Source organism: Hordeum vulgare, chromosome 6H (assembly GCF_904849725.1).
Source record: "Hordeum vulgare subsp. vulgare chromosome 6H, MorexV3_pseudomolecules_assembly, whole genome shotgun sequence".
NCBI classification, from domain to species: Eukaryota; Viridiplantae; Streptophyta; class Magnoliopsida; order Poales; family Poaceae; genus Hordeum; species Hordeum vulgare.
Genome location: NC_058523.1, coordinates 428,726,054 through 428,741,141, shown reverse-complemented (window position 1 = coordinate 428,741,141; position 15,088 = coordinate 428,726,054).

The following is a 15,088-nucleotide window of genomic DNA, read 5'->3' as shown; positions in this document are numbered from 1 at the left end:
ATGTGTGGATATATAGACAAAACAATCTCCCTATTAAGCCTCTAGTTGACTAGCCAGTTGATCAAGGATGGTTGAGGTTTTCTGACCATATGCAAGTGGTGTCACTTGATGACTGGATCACATCATTAGGAGAATCATGTGATGGACAAGACCCAAACTATAAACGTAGCATGTGATCGTGTCATTTTGTTTCTATTGTTTTCTGTGTGTCAAGTATTCATTCTTATGACCATGAGGTCATGTAACTCACTGACATCGGAGGAATACCTGTGTGTATCAAACGTCGCAACGTTACTGGGTGACTATAAAGGTGCTCTATAGGTATCTCCGAAGGTGTCCATTGAGTTAGCATGGATCAAGACTGGGATTTGTCACTCCGTATGACGGAGAGGTATCTCGGGGCCCACTCGATAATACAACATCGCATATAAGCCCTGCAAGCAATGTGGCTAATGTGATAGTCACGGGATCTTGTATTACAGAACGAGTAAAGAGACTTACCGGTAATGAGATTGAAATAGGTATAGGGATACCGACGATCAAATCTCGGGCAAGTAACATACCGAAGGACAAAGGGAATGGTATACGATATTATATGAATCCTTGGCATAGAGGTTCAACCGATAAGATGCGTAGAATATGTAGGATACAATAAGGACATCCAGGTCACGCTATTGGATATTGACCGGGGAGTCTCTCAGGTCATGTCTGCATAGTTCTCGAACCCGCAGGGTACTTAAGGTTCGGTGGCGTTTCGGTATAGTTGAGTTATACGTGTTGGTGACCGAAGGTTGTTCGGAGTCCCGGATGAGATCACGGACGTCATGAGGATTTCTGAAATGGTCCGCAAATGAAGATTGATATATAGGATAGTTTCATTTGGCCTCTGGAAATATTTCGGGCATTACCGGTAGTGTACCGGGAGAGACGAATGTGTTCCAGGTTTTTACCGGGAGGGGGCCACCCACCCGGTATAGAACCCAATAGCCCATGGGTGGCGCACTAGCCCTTGGTGGGCTGGTGAGGCCAGCCCAATGGGGCTATGTCGGCTAGAAGAAAAATCAAAGGAGAAAAAAAAGAGGGACGCGGGAAGGAAGGAGGGGACTCCTCCTTCCCCAAACCGAATTGGAGTTGGAGTCCCCTCCTCCTCCAATCGGCCGACGTCCTAGGGTCTCTCTTGATCCCCAAGTCTAGCCCCTCCCCTCCTCCTATATATACTAGAGGTTTTAGAGTTTTTGAGACACAACTTTAGCCACGTGCAACCCTAAACCTCTACTTCGTAGTTCTTCCTCTAGATTGGTTTTTTGCGGAGCTCGGGCAGAGCCCTGTAGGAATAGATCATCACCATCACCGGCGCGCTGTCACGCTACCGGAGAACTCATCTACTTCCCCGTCTCTCTTGCTGGATCAAGAAGGCGGAGATCGTCATCGAGCTGTACGTGTGCTGAACACACAGGTGTCGTACATTCGGTGCTAGATCGGGACGGATCGTGGGACGAAGGTGATTTGAATCACGAAGCTGTTACACTACATCAACCGCGTTTCTTAACACTTCCCGCTTAGCGATCTACAAGGGTATGTGGATCTGATCTCCCTCTCATAGATGAACATCACCATGATAGGTCTTCGTGTGCGTAGGAAAAAAATTCTTACCCATGCAACGTTCCCCAACAGTTGCATCATGAGCTAGGTTCATGTGTGATACGTCTCCGTTGTATCTACTTTTCCGAACTCTTTTGCCCTTGTTTTGGACTCTAACTTGCATGATTTGAATGGAACTAACCCGGACTAACGCTGTTTTCAGCAGAATTACCATGGTGTTGTTTTTGTGCAGAAATAAAAGTTCTCGGAATGTCCTGAAAATTTACGGAGATTTTTTCTGGAATAAAAGAAAAATACCTACGCAAAGATCCACCGGAGGGGGCGTGCCAGTGGGCCACAAACCCACGGGTCGCGGCCACCCCCTATGGCAGCGCCATGTAGTCTTGTGGGGTCCACGTGGCACCACCGCCCCCAATCTCAGCTCTATATCTTCCATTTCGCCTGGAAAAAAAATCAGAGAGAAGGTTTCATCGCGTTTTGCGATACGGAGGCACCGCCACATCCTGTTCTTCATCTGGAGGGCAGATCTGGAGTCCGTTTCGGGCTCCAAAGAGGGGAAAACGTCGCCATCGTCATCATCAACCTTTCTCCATTGACAATTCCATGATTCTCTTCATTGTTCGTGAGTAATCTCATTGTAGGCTTGCTGGACGGTGATGAGTTGGATGAGATCTATCATGTAATCGAGTTAGTTTTTGACGGGGATTGATCCCTAGTATCCACTATGTTCTAGATTGATGTTGCTACTACTTGGCTATGCTTAATGCTTGTCACTAGGGCCCGAGTGCCATGATTTCAGATCTGAACCTATTATGTTGTCGCCAATATATGTGTGTTTTAGATCCTATCTTGCAAGTTGTAGTCACCTACTATGTGTTATGACCCGACAACCCCGGAGTGACAATAGCCAGAACCACTCCCGGAGATGATCATAGTATGAGGAGTTCATGTCTTCACCGCGTGTTAGTTACATATCTCTCCGTGTTATAGTTGTTACATGATGAATCACATCCGTCAAACTCATCCATCACCGATCCACTGCCTACGAGTCTTTTACTGCTAGTCCTCGCTACGTTACTTTGCCTAGGCTTGTCCCTTGCTACAAAAGGGATTGGGTCACTTTGCTGTTGCTGTCACTACAGTTGTTACTTGTCACTTTGCTGCTGCTGCTACTACTGTTCCTTACTACTCCGCTGTTACTTGTTGCAAGACTTTGTTGGCGCCGTTGCCGAGGCTAGATAAGCGACGCTAACATCCCGTCAACAAGGCTTTTTCTGGCACCGTTGCTATCGTACTACCTTGCTACTGATACTTTGCTTGCAGACACTAATCTTTCAGGTGTGGTTGAATTGACAACTCAGCTGCTAATACTTGAGAATATTCTTTCGCTTCCCCTTGAGTCGAATCAATAAATTTGGGTTGAATACTCTACCCTCGACTGCTGCGATCCCATACGCTTGTGGGACATCAAGGCTTTTTCTGGCGCCGTCGCCGAGGAAGCACAACTATATTCTCTGAGTCACTTGGGATTGACGTCTGCTGATCACTATGAGGAATCCAAAAGATCCCGGAACTAAAATCCTGCCTTCCACTACGAGGAGAGGTAAGGAACTGCCATCTAGCGCTGCACTTGATTCACCTTCAGTTCTGAGTAAGTTTGCGACTTCGCCTCCTGCTAAAAATCTTGATATGTCGCATGTGCTTGATGATGCTACTTCTGCTGCCCATGATGCTTATGATGCTATGCTTGATACTATGCCTTATGATGCTATGCTTGATACTATGCCTGATGATGCTGTGCTTGATACTATGCCTGATGATGCTATGCTTGATACTGCTTTACCACTAGGTGCATTCCTTGATGCACAACTTGCTAGAGTTGCTGTTAGACGCGATGATACTTCTGAAACTGCTGATACTATTGAAGTAGAACCTGCTACTATGCCTGAATTGCGTGTTATGCCTGATATGCGCTATATTATGGAGGGAGAGATAGCTGAGGACCTTGTTGCGTGTAAGGATAACTATGATGTTGAGAAACTTCTGTGCAAGTGGAAATAAAAATCTCTAAACGCTAGGATGAAATACGACCCGAAGTTTGCTACTTCGCCTATGTTTGTGACCGATAAGGATTATGAATTCTCTGTCGACCCTGAGTTAATCACTCTGGTCGAATCTGATCCTTTTCACGGTTATGAGTCTGAAACGGTTGTAGCCCATCTTAGCAAACTGCACGATATAGCCACCCTATTCACTAGTGAGGAAAAGATCCGCCACTACTACATGCTCAAGCTGTTTCCTTTCTCGCTAAAGGATGATGCTAAGACCTGGTTCACTTCTCTTGATCCTGGATGTGTGTATAGCCCCCAGGATATGGTCTACTACTTCTTTGAGAAATATTTCCCTGCCCATAAGAAGCAAGCTGCCTTGTAGGAAATATACAACTTTGCTCAAGCTGAGGAAGAGAGTCTCCCACAAGCTTGGGGGAGGCTTATCCAGCTACTGAATGCTTTGCCTGATCACCCTATGGAGAAGAATGAAATACTTGATATCTTCTATAATGGACTTACCGATGCTTCCAAAGACCACCTAGATAGTTGTGTTGGTAGTGTTTTTAGGGAACAAACTATAGAACAAGCTGAGATTCTACTGAATAACATCTTGTGCAATGATAATGCTTGGACTATTCCCGAACCACCTCCTAAGCCAACTCCGAAGAAAAGAGGTATTCTATTCCTCAGTCCTGAAGATATGCAAGAAGCCAAGAAATCTATGCGAGCGAAAGGCATTAAAGCTGAAGATGTGAAAAATCTACCACCTATCAAAGAGATCCATGGTCTCGATAACCAGATATAGGTAGTAGAAGTAAATTCTCTGCGTAGGTTTGATGAGAGTGATATTCCTTTTGATAAACCTGCTAGCTTATGCATGGATGAATTTGATAACTTTGTTGCCAAACAACAGAGTTTCAATGATTATGTTAGCAGACAATTGGAAAAGAATGCTCGTATGCTTAGTCATTTAAGTGCTTGTGTGGACAGAAATGTCAATGATCTTAATGTTCTGAGTAAACATGCCTCTATGGTTACTACTCAGGTAGAACAAGTACTTAAAGCTCAAAATGACTTGCTCAATGAGTTGAATGACAATTCTGTCAGAGTCGTTACTAGAGGCGGTAGAATGACCCAGGAACCTCTGTATCCTGAGGGTCATCCGAAGAGAGTTGAACAAGATTCTCAAGGAGTTAGCACTGATGCACCTAGTCATCCTAGAAAGAAGAAGAAAGATGATAGGAACCTGCACGCTAGCAACCCTGTTGCTGCTACACCTGAGAGTCCAAACGATTCCTCTGTCTCTGATGCTGAAACACAATTTGGTGATGAACATGAACCTAATGATAATATCAATAGTGATGTTCATGAAGATGCTCAACCTAGCAATGAAAAGGATGTGGAGATTGAACCTACTGTTGATCTTGATAACCCATAGCCTAAGAATAAGAGATACGATAAAAATGACTTTGCTGCTAGGAAGCATGGTAAAGAAAGGGAACCATGGGTTCAGAAACTTATGCCCTTTCCTCCCAAACCATCCAATAAAAAGGATGATGAGGATTTTGAGCGCTTCGTTGAAATGATCAGACCTGTCTTTCTGCAGATGCGTTTGACAGATATGCTCAAGATGTCTCCGTATGCTCAGTACATGAAAGATATTGTGACTAATAAGAGGAGGATACCTGACATTGAGATTTCCACCATGCTTGGTAACTATACCTTCAAGGGTGGAACTCCTAAGAAACTAGGTGATCCCGGTGTGCCCACTATACCTTGCTCCATTAAAGGCAACTACGTTAGAACTGCGTTATGCAACCTTGGAGCCGGTGTTAGTGTTATGCCTCTCTCTCTTTATCGTAGACTTGAACTGGATAAGTTTACACCCACTGAAATCTCTCTGCAAATGGCCGACAAATCAACTGCTTTCCCTATCGGCATTTGCGAGTATGTGCGCGTTGTGGTTTCTAACACCACTATCTTAACGGACTTTGTTATCTTGGATATTCCCGAGGATGATGCCATGGCTGTCATCCTCGAAAGACCCTTTTTAAACACTGCAGGGGCTGTTATAGATTGCAACAAAGGCAATGTCACTTTCCATGTCATCGGTAATGAGCATAAGGTGCACTTTCCAAAGAAACAATAGCGAGTACATTGCATCAATGCTATCGAAAAAACTTCATCGATTATTATCGGGAGCTTTGAATGCCCTATTCCTTGTGTCAAGATGAAGTATGATTTGCTTGTTGGGGAGATACACATCCCCATTGAGGTGACCTAGTGACTATTCGAAAATTCTCCGTTCTTTTTTGCGATTTGAAAAAGTTTGTCAAGGAGACTTGATCAACCTCATCGACGGATTTCTTTCGATGACCATGAGATGGATGAATCAAGGGGTCATAAACCTCTGTTCCAAGCTTTCACTTTAGGTTGCTTAGAAGAAAAATGATAGATTTAGTTTAGTTTTCCCTGTTTTCTGTTTTAGCGTCCCGTAAAAAATACTCCGAAAACAAAAGTTCTCCGAACGCTGTGAAAATCTAGTATGATTTTTTTTGGAATATTTGAAAAATACTGGGACAAAGAGTCTGTTTGGGGGCCACACTAGTGGGCCACAAGCCCTAGGGGCGCGGGCACCCCCCTGGCCACGCCACCCAGGCTTGTGGGGCCCACAGGCACCGCCTCCACTCATTCTTGCTCTCATCCTCTTCTCCTACCTCCAGAAAAAATCATTTCGCAGCTCAAACCCGTGTTCTTGCTCCTCTTGCTGGGATTTTCGATCTCTTTGCTCAAATCACCGTTCTCCGAACTATTTTGCGGAAATTACTCCTTGGTAAGTGACTCCTCCATAGGTCCAATTAGTTTTTGCTCTAGTGCCTTATACTTCGCGTATTTTTGCTACCTTGGTGACCATGTTCTTGAATTTTTATGCTGATTCTAGCTGGTCCCAAGTAGTTTTGATGCGTAATATGGTCTCTAGGCACTTGTGGGAGTAGTTGCTACAAGTTTAGTTGAACCTTATTCACCTTTCCTTTGGGTCACTGAAAATTTCAGAAAAGGAAGATGTTCAGGAGAAACTATCATGGTGGTTCCTCAAGCAAGAGAGGTCCCCGTCTTGCGATTCAGGAGCCTGATCCTTACCAACCTAGGGACGCGCAGGTACAACCATGTGAATGGCCTTATGATGAATTTATGATTAAGGAAGGTTTCAAATATGAGTTTGATGCATTTGTTCGCAACGTCGGACTCTAAGAATTCATCTCCGATAAATGTGAACAATATGTTGCTCTCACTGCCTCTTTTGTTCGTAGATTCAAATTTTTAGGTGGCCGTGAGCCGTCGGTACTGTTTGATCTCTATGATAAATCTTATACCATGGGTTTAGAGGATTTCAGTAGAACTTGCAAAATACCAATTTGGGGTAACCTCAATGATCCTCCTAAATCTTCGGTTAGAGATTTTTGCGCTGGTATTACAGTTGGAGAAACTAGAGACATTACGCAAGCTACCATGGGGAGTATTCATTTTCCTGCCTTGCATTACTTTGCCCTCTTCATAGGCAGATGCATTAATGGAAAGATTGAGCATTGTCACCTCTGCGCACCCGATCTTAGTATCCTTAAGAGCGAAGTGACGGGTGACAAAAGCTTCAACATGGGAGATATTATAGCAAGGAGGCTGAATAAGAATGCTATTGAAGGGGACTTCTTTGGTGGGATCTATGCCACTCGCATAGCAAATTTCCTTGAAGTACCCATCCGCGAAGGAGATCCCCCGCTCCATAGAGCTTTCCTTGACCGCGTCCCCATGACACGCTACCAGTTCCTTGAGAGGGATGATGAATCCCCCCTATACTGATTGATATTTAACCGGCAGTGTGTTTTCCATATTACCCTTCCTGCTCCTGCTTTCTTTGACTTTCAGGTAAAATAGAGATATGAGAGGGAGGCGACGGCTGCTCGTCTCCGTGCGGCAGCTATTCAGGCAGTGGCTGCAGCACTCCCGTATAACCCCGATTATGATTTTGGGTTTCGCCAGGACCGTCCTTTGGAGTAGACCAAGTTAGGCCAAAAGCCTAAGCTTGGGGGAGTATGTGTTCTCACCGACTTTACATTCTTGCTTACGCTTTCACTTTGTTCGTCGGTGTTCACACTTTGCCACTGTATCATCCATGTTAGTTTATTTTCTTTTTCTCGTTTTCTTTTCGTGTGTCAGTCTAGTTTGAGAAAAACCAAAAATATTTTCTTTTTCTTCTTTTGCTTGTTGCGAGTTTTCTCGTGTAGATAGTTTTCTTTTTCTTTGGGTCAAGGTAGAAGATATTGGTTACAATGTTTAGTGGCTCTTGCATGCATACCTGTTTAGCTTTCAATTAGCCATATTACTTTGTCTTCTACTTTGTGTTTGCCTGCACATTCCAGCTTTAGTCCAATGCATGAGCACGCTTATTATTGTTCACATCGTTCGGTCGTGCAAGTGAAAGGCAATAATGACGATATATGATGAAGTGACTGAGCCTGGAAAAGCTGGTATGAACTCGATCTTTTTTTTTGTAAATATGACTAGCTCATCATGCCTGATTCAGCTTTGTTGTGAGAGAAACATGTTTGCAATGACAACTTAGAGATCATAGTTGCTTATGCCATGCTTACTTAGCTAGGAGCTTATAATGGTTTGTCTTGGATGCCCACATGGATTTTGAGATGACTGTGTTGTAGTATGATAGGATGGTATCCTCCTTTGAATGATTCAAGTGCCTTGACTTGGTGCATGTTCACGCATGTAGTTGAAACAAAATCAACATAGCCTCTATGATATTCATGTTCATGGTGATTTATGTCCTTCTCATGCTTGCACTCAATGCTAGTTAATCTCAATGCATTTTGATGACTATTGTCGCTCTCTAGTTGGTCGCTTCCCAGTCTTTTGCTAGCCTTCACTTGTACTAACCAAGAATACTGCTTGTGCATCCACCTCCATAAACCCAAAGTTGTGCCATATGAGTCCACCATACCTACCTATGTGCGGTATCTACTTGCCATTCCAAGTAAATTTGCATGTGCCACTCTCTAAACCTTCAAGAAATAATCTCTTTTGCGTGCCCGAACCACTCATGTGGTGACAGGGGGCTATTAGTATCTTCCATGCTAGGCGTGTTATCCTCGATATGTGTTTATTCACTATCATTCATGAGAAAGGAGCCGGTAATTGGAATTCCCAGTTCCATGCTCAAATCGAAAAGATAATTGCAAACAAAACTCCCCCAGGATTGATGTTGGTATGGACGGTACCCGAGGATTCGGCTAGCCGTGGAGTGTGATTGATTGGTGGTGGGGGAGTCAAAACTTTACTTTTCTGTTTGGGAACCGCCTATAGCATGTGTAGCGTGGAAGATGTTGAGAACTCTTAGTCATTGCGTTGACATTGAAAGCATGCCACCCAAAATTATTATCTCTGTTTTAAAAGCTTGAGATCTGGCACCTCTCAAATCAATGCTTCCCTCTGTGAAGGGCCTGTCTATTTATGTTCCTGTTGAGTCATTCTCCTCTTACAAAAACACCAATTAGAGAGCACATCTGTCATTTTTATGTTTTTCTTTTAACTGTGTTGAGTATGACTATGAATGGATCTTCATTGCCTTGAATTACAATGTTTAGTCAGCCCTTGGTCTTTGAAGGTGCTCTGCATTTATGTTTTGCGGTCTCAGAAAGAGCTAGCGAGATACCATCTATTTGTACTGCTTCATGTAGTTTTGATTGAAGTGTTGACGTTTGAGACTTATTATCATTTGCTCGCTAGTTGATTATGCCATTGATATGTCTTTACCGTGAGACCTAGATGTCATTTTCTTATGTGGTTTGCTTGTGATGTTGCTGAAATTCTGGTTGTGAGTTAGACATAGTTGCAACAACAAGATCAAACAGAGTTCGTCAAAGTTTTTCTTTTGCCTCTCTCAGTTTGTCAACTGAGTTGCTTGAGGACAAGCAAGGCTTTAAGCTTGGGGGAGTTGATACGTCTCCATCGTATCTACTTTTTCGAACTCTTTTGCCCTTGTTTTGGACTCTAACTTGCATGATTTGAATGGAACTAACCCGGAGTGACGCTGTTTTCAGCAGAATTGCCATGGTGTTGTTTTTGTGCAGAAATAAAAGTTCTCGGAATGTCCTGAAAATTTACGGAGATTTTTTCTGGAATAAAAGAAAAATTCCTGCGCAAAGATCCACCGGAGGGGGCGTGCCAGTGGGCCACAAGTGCACAGGCCGGGGCCACCCCCTATGGCCGCGCCATGCAGGCTTGTGGGGCCCTTGTGGCACCGCCGCCCCCAATCTCAGCTCTATATCTTTCGTTTCGCCTGGAAAAAAAATCAGAGAGAAGGTTTCATCGTGTTTTGCGATACAGAGGCGCCGCCACATCCCGTTCTTCATCTGGAGGGCAGATCTGGAGTCCGTTTCAGGCTCCGGAGAGGGGAAATCGTCGCCATCGTCATCATCAACCTTTCTCCATCGACTATTCCATGGTGCTCTTCATCGTTCGTGAGTAATCTCATCGTAGGCTTGCTGGACGGTGATGAGTTGGATGAGATCTATCATGTAATCGAGTTAGTTTTTGACGGGGATCGATCCCTTGTATCCACTATGTTCTAGATTGATGTTGCTACTACTTGGCTATGCTTAATGCTTGTCACTAGGGCCCGAGTGCCATGATTTTAGATCTGAACCAATTGTGTTGTCGCCAATATATGTCTGTTTTAGATCCTATCTTGCAAGTTGTAGTCACCTACTATGTGTTATGACCCAGCAAACCCGGAGTGACAATAGCCGGAACCACTCCCGGAGATGACCATAGTATGAGGAGTTCATGTATTCATCGCGTGTTAATGCGTTGGTCCGGTTCTTTATTAAAAGGAGAACCTTAATATCCCGTAGTTTCCATTAGGACCCCGCTGCCACGGGAGGGATGGACAATAGATGTCATGCAAGTTCTTTTCCCTAAGCACGTATGACTACATACGGAATACATGCCTACATTAGATTGACGAACGGGAGCTAGTTACATATCTCTCCGTGTTATAGCTGTTATAAGATGAATCACATCCATCACACTCATCCATCACCGATCCACTGCCTACGAGTCTTTTACTGCTGGTCCTCGCTACGTTACTTTGCCTAGGCTTGTCCCTTGCTACAAAAGGGATTGGATCACTTTGCTGCTGCTGTCACTACTGCTGTTACTTGTAGGGCTGGACTAACGAGCTGCTCGGCTCGTTCGACTCGTTATCATTAAGCTCATTATCGTTAAGCTCGTTATCATTAAGCTCGTTAATATTAACGAGCTAAAACCTATGTTTGGCTTGGTTCATTATGAGCTCGTTATGTTCCTGAACGTTCACGAGTGCTCCTTAAGGTAGTAAACACCATATAGTATGTAGCAGCAAAAACACACAAGTATGGTAGTATGTAGCAGCAGCCAGCAACAACAACACACATATAGTATGCAGCAACAACAACACACAACCTTTGCACCATCTGCATTTAAAAAATAATAGCAACATGCTAGAGCCAAAGTGCCAAACCCCAAACACAGAAGGTTTCTATCACAAATTCAGAATAGCATAGGTTTAAAAAAGAACGTCACTCCAGTCTGGTCCATCATAGCCAAAGTAGCAATAGTAGTACGCAATGACAACCACCATCAAGTGTCTGGTGCACCTTTCAAGTGTCTGGCGGCTGGGGAAAAGAAAGCTAGGAGGCAGGAATCGTGCAGTGATTCGTGGTCTCGTGGATGGATAGAAGTGGAATCATGGAGATTAGGTCTCAGTACAGCAGTCTACAGGCGAAGTGGGCCCCGGCCCTAGGCCCCTAGGCTGGGCTAAGTGGGATGAACGACAGGACTCTCAAGTCTTAGAATGTAGCGACCCGACTCAATACGAGTCAAGCCTCTGGTGTTTCCGTACCATCCCAAGATCATGCTGGTACACACTCAGTACATCAATGTATATATCAAGAGTTCAATCACATAGCTTTATTAATCGAAATCTCATAATGAGTACTTTATTACAATAATGAATTACAATAAATTGGCTGAAGGCCATCTCATTAGATATCTAACGAAGACTAGAAGAAGCATCAGGTAGACGAGTCCATCCGACTCCATGGCATGTCGTTGAGCGTAGATCGTAACCTCACTCCTGGTCGGAAAAGTACTCTGCAACATGATACGTTGCAGCCGTGTAGGTCAGCATATGGAATATGCCGGCAAGTCATCAAAGAGAGGGAAAAATAATAACCAACTATCTCTACATGCATATTTGGCAGGTGGGGCTATAAGGTTTAGCATAAAGCCAATTTTCTCCTACGACAAGAGAGGGCTGAAAGCAAATTATTACTACATTGTTTGTTGTTAACGAGATGGTTCCGCCAACCAATTCTCGTACCCGAGTTGTAAATAATTCCCACATCATTATTAAGTTGTGTCGAGAGTTGAGGGAGATTTCAATGCCTTCGGCTCAAGTTGTCCATGACCGTGGACACGGCTAATCGATTAGGTTTGGGCACTTGTTCCCCACAAGATTTGATCGCCTCTGAGTATGTCCTCGCACTTCAGGGTGTTTGAAGACCGGATGATCAAAACATGGTCTTTCAACGGGTCCCTCTGAATCCCTGTCGGTGCCCATCCATTCCTACCGTTCTTCTACATCTGCTAGCACCGCCTGTCCAGAGTCGCCGCGTTGTCCAACCAAGCCAGAGCCCATAATGACTTGTGGCTGTAATGGTAAGCCTTGGGTCTTGGAGCCTCCGTCTGTCTCTTCGAGCCTGGGTGAAGCTTTCCGCAAGATGTCATGGCCGTCTCCAGCATCCCGGGGTTGTCCACTGGTTTCTCCAGGGAGCCCGTCAGAACCATCCTTCACCCAGAGTTGCGTTGCTTCACGAGGTCTTGAAAATCTTGACTTAACTGGTCTTGGTTATTTAATTATTCTCGCATCACTCGTGTTATGCACTCAACCAGAATCCTGTCTACTCAAGCATAGCAATATGAAATTTGTCGTCCCGGGCCAAGTATCGGGGTTGTTGTGTGCCTACCACATGATACTACAACCTATAACTATAATTTCCAAGTACCTACTCAGCATGCAATTGGGCAAAGAAAGGTGAATCTACCATGCATAGAAAAACATAGGCTATAGTATGATCAAAATGACTTGCCTTGATGATAGTTGTCTTGATCGAGCGCTTCTAAGTAACAAGCTTCGCACTCCGGGTTATCTACCAATACAAACAAATACACACCATAAGCACTACAATCATCAACAAGTAAAATAACATCACAAGCATAAAATGGCTATGGTATAAAGTGAAAGAATTCACTTCACCTAACTACGGCAGAAATTGTTTCTGTTAAAACCCCAAGTAAAAATATTTAAATCTTTTTGAAACTTATACCACAGTAAGATATAATCACTAGGAAGCAGTCGCAAAAAGAATCAAATACGAATCATTTTTTAAACTCTTGGAATAAGCAAAACAAGTTTTAAACTAAATCTGATCTAATTCAAATTTAAAAATTTCAAACATAGACAAATTATATGTTTTTAAAAACTACAGAATTTTTTGATCTACTGGAAAAATAATAAACCTCATTGGATTTCTAGATCAAAAGTTATGATCAAAACAATATTGGAACTTTCTCTGTTTTGGAATTTAAACAGAAAAAAGAATTTGATTCTAACGGGCAGGGGGTACACGTGGCGGCCCCTGATTGGTTGCGGGTTCGTTTGCTGCGGGGAAATATAACAAACGGCCGAAGCTTAATGAATTCCTCTTGGCTAATAATAAGTGAGGTAAAAACCAACTCGGTTTTTAACTAAAAACCGAAAGGGTATGCGCATTCTAATCTCTACCGTTTACTCAAGATCTAACGATGGAGAGAGAATCAGGGAGCTCACAGTGGGGATTGGAGCTCCGGCGAGAAGTCCGGCGAGGCCGAGACGAAGTGGCGATGGGGAGGCGGCTCCGGTGTTCTCCAGTGATGGCTGAGAGGTCGGGGAGGTTGTGGCGGTGCCCCCGAGTCCAAAGGCGGCGGCGACGAGGCGAGGGAAGGCTCGGGGCGGCGAGGGGAGTGGCCGGGGTTCGTCCGTGCTCGGTGCTCCGGCGAGCTCGCGTGGGTGCTCGGGCAGGGTGGCGGGGTGGCGGAACGGGGAAAGGGGAGGGCCGGGGCGGCGGGTATTTATAGGGGAGAGGCGGGCCGAGGAGGGAAGGAGATCGGGGTTCGGATCGGTGCTCCGGCGAGGTTGTCGGGCCAGAGAAAGGAAAGAAGGGAGAGAAGAAGGAAGGAGGAAGAAGAGCGGGTGCACGCGGGGGGTCGGCGCGCTGCGGGTGGGGTCGGCGCGGGGCGGGGCCCAGGGGCAGCGGGTGAGGGTAGGGGGCGCTGGGTGCAGTTGGGCGCGAGGGAATCCCGGGCCAGCGGGATTGGTGGGCCGGCTAAGATGCGCTCGGGGTGGGTTTCCCCTTAAAAAAAAACCTTTCCCGTTTTTAGATTTTTAATAAAACAGAAACTAAAACGAATAAAAAGGAAACAAAATAAAATAATTAATATAGAGTATTATATACCAAAATTTTCAGAAAAAAAATCTCTACACGTTTAACATTTTTCCAAGGCCAAAATAAAAACTTTTAAAAAATGTTTTTTTAGAAAAACCCTAAAAGCTTTATTTTATGTTTGCAATTATTTTCTCAATAAAAGTTTGTTTTTCTTGGCTCAAAATAATTTCAAAAATGCCTCAAATTGTGGAGGGTCATTTTCCTCCGCTCTTTCCTGCTTGCAGGAAATTATTTCCCGGCACTTCTCATGTGAAGAAAAACATAGAAATGCAAAAGTAAAAATTTGAGAGAAATCAAATGCAAAATTTTATTGCAAACAAAATGCATAGATGCTTAGCTACATTTGTAAAACATTCCAAATTAGGAAATTTGGGATGTTACAAACCTACCCACCTTAAGATGAATCTCGCCCTGGAGATTCGGGTTGGCTAGAAAATAGGTGCGGGTGGTCTCGACGAAGATCTTCTTCTCGCTCCCAGGTGGCTTCTTCCTCGGTGTGGTGGCTCCACAACACCTTGCAGAACTTGATGATCTTGCTGCGGGTAACTCTGTTGGCAGTCTCGAGAATCCTGACGGGTTTCTCCTCATACGTCAGATCACTGTCAAGCTGTATGGCCTCTAGGGGCACTGTATCTCTCAAAGGAACATCGGCCATCTCAGCGTGGCATTTCTTCAACTGGGAAACATGGAAGACATCATGAACTCCGGACAATCCTTCCGACAATTCCAGTTTATATGCAACTTCGCCTCTACGTTCAAGAATTTTGTAGGGGCCAATGAATCGGGGTGCTAACTTTCCTTTCACACCAAATCTCTTGATTCCTCGAAGTGGAGACACCT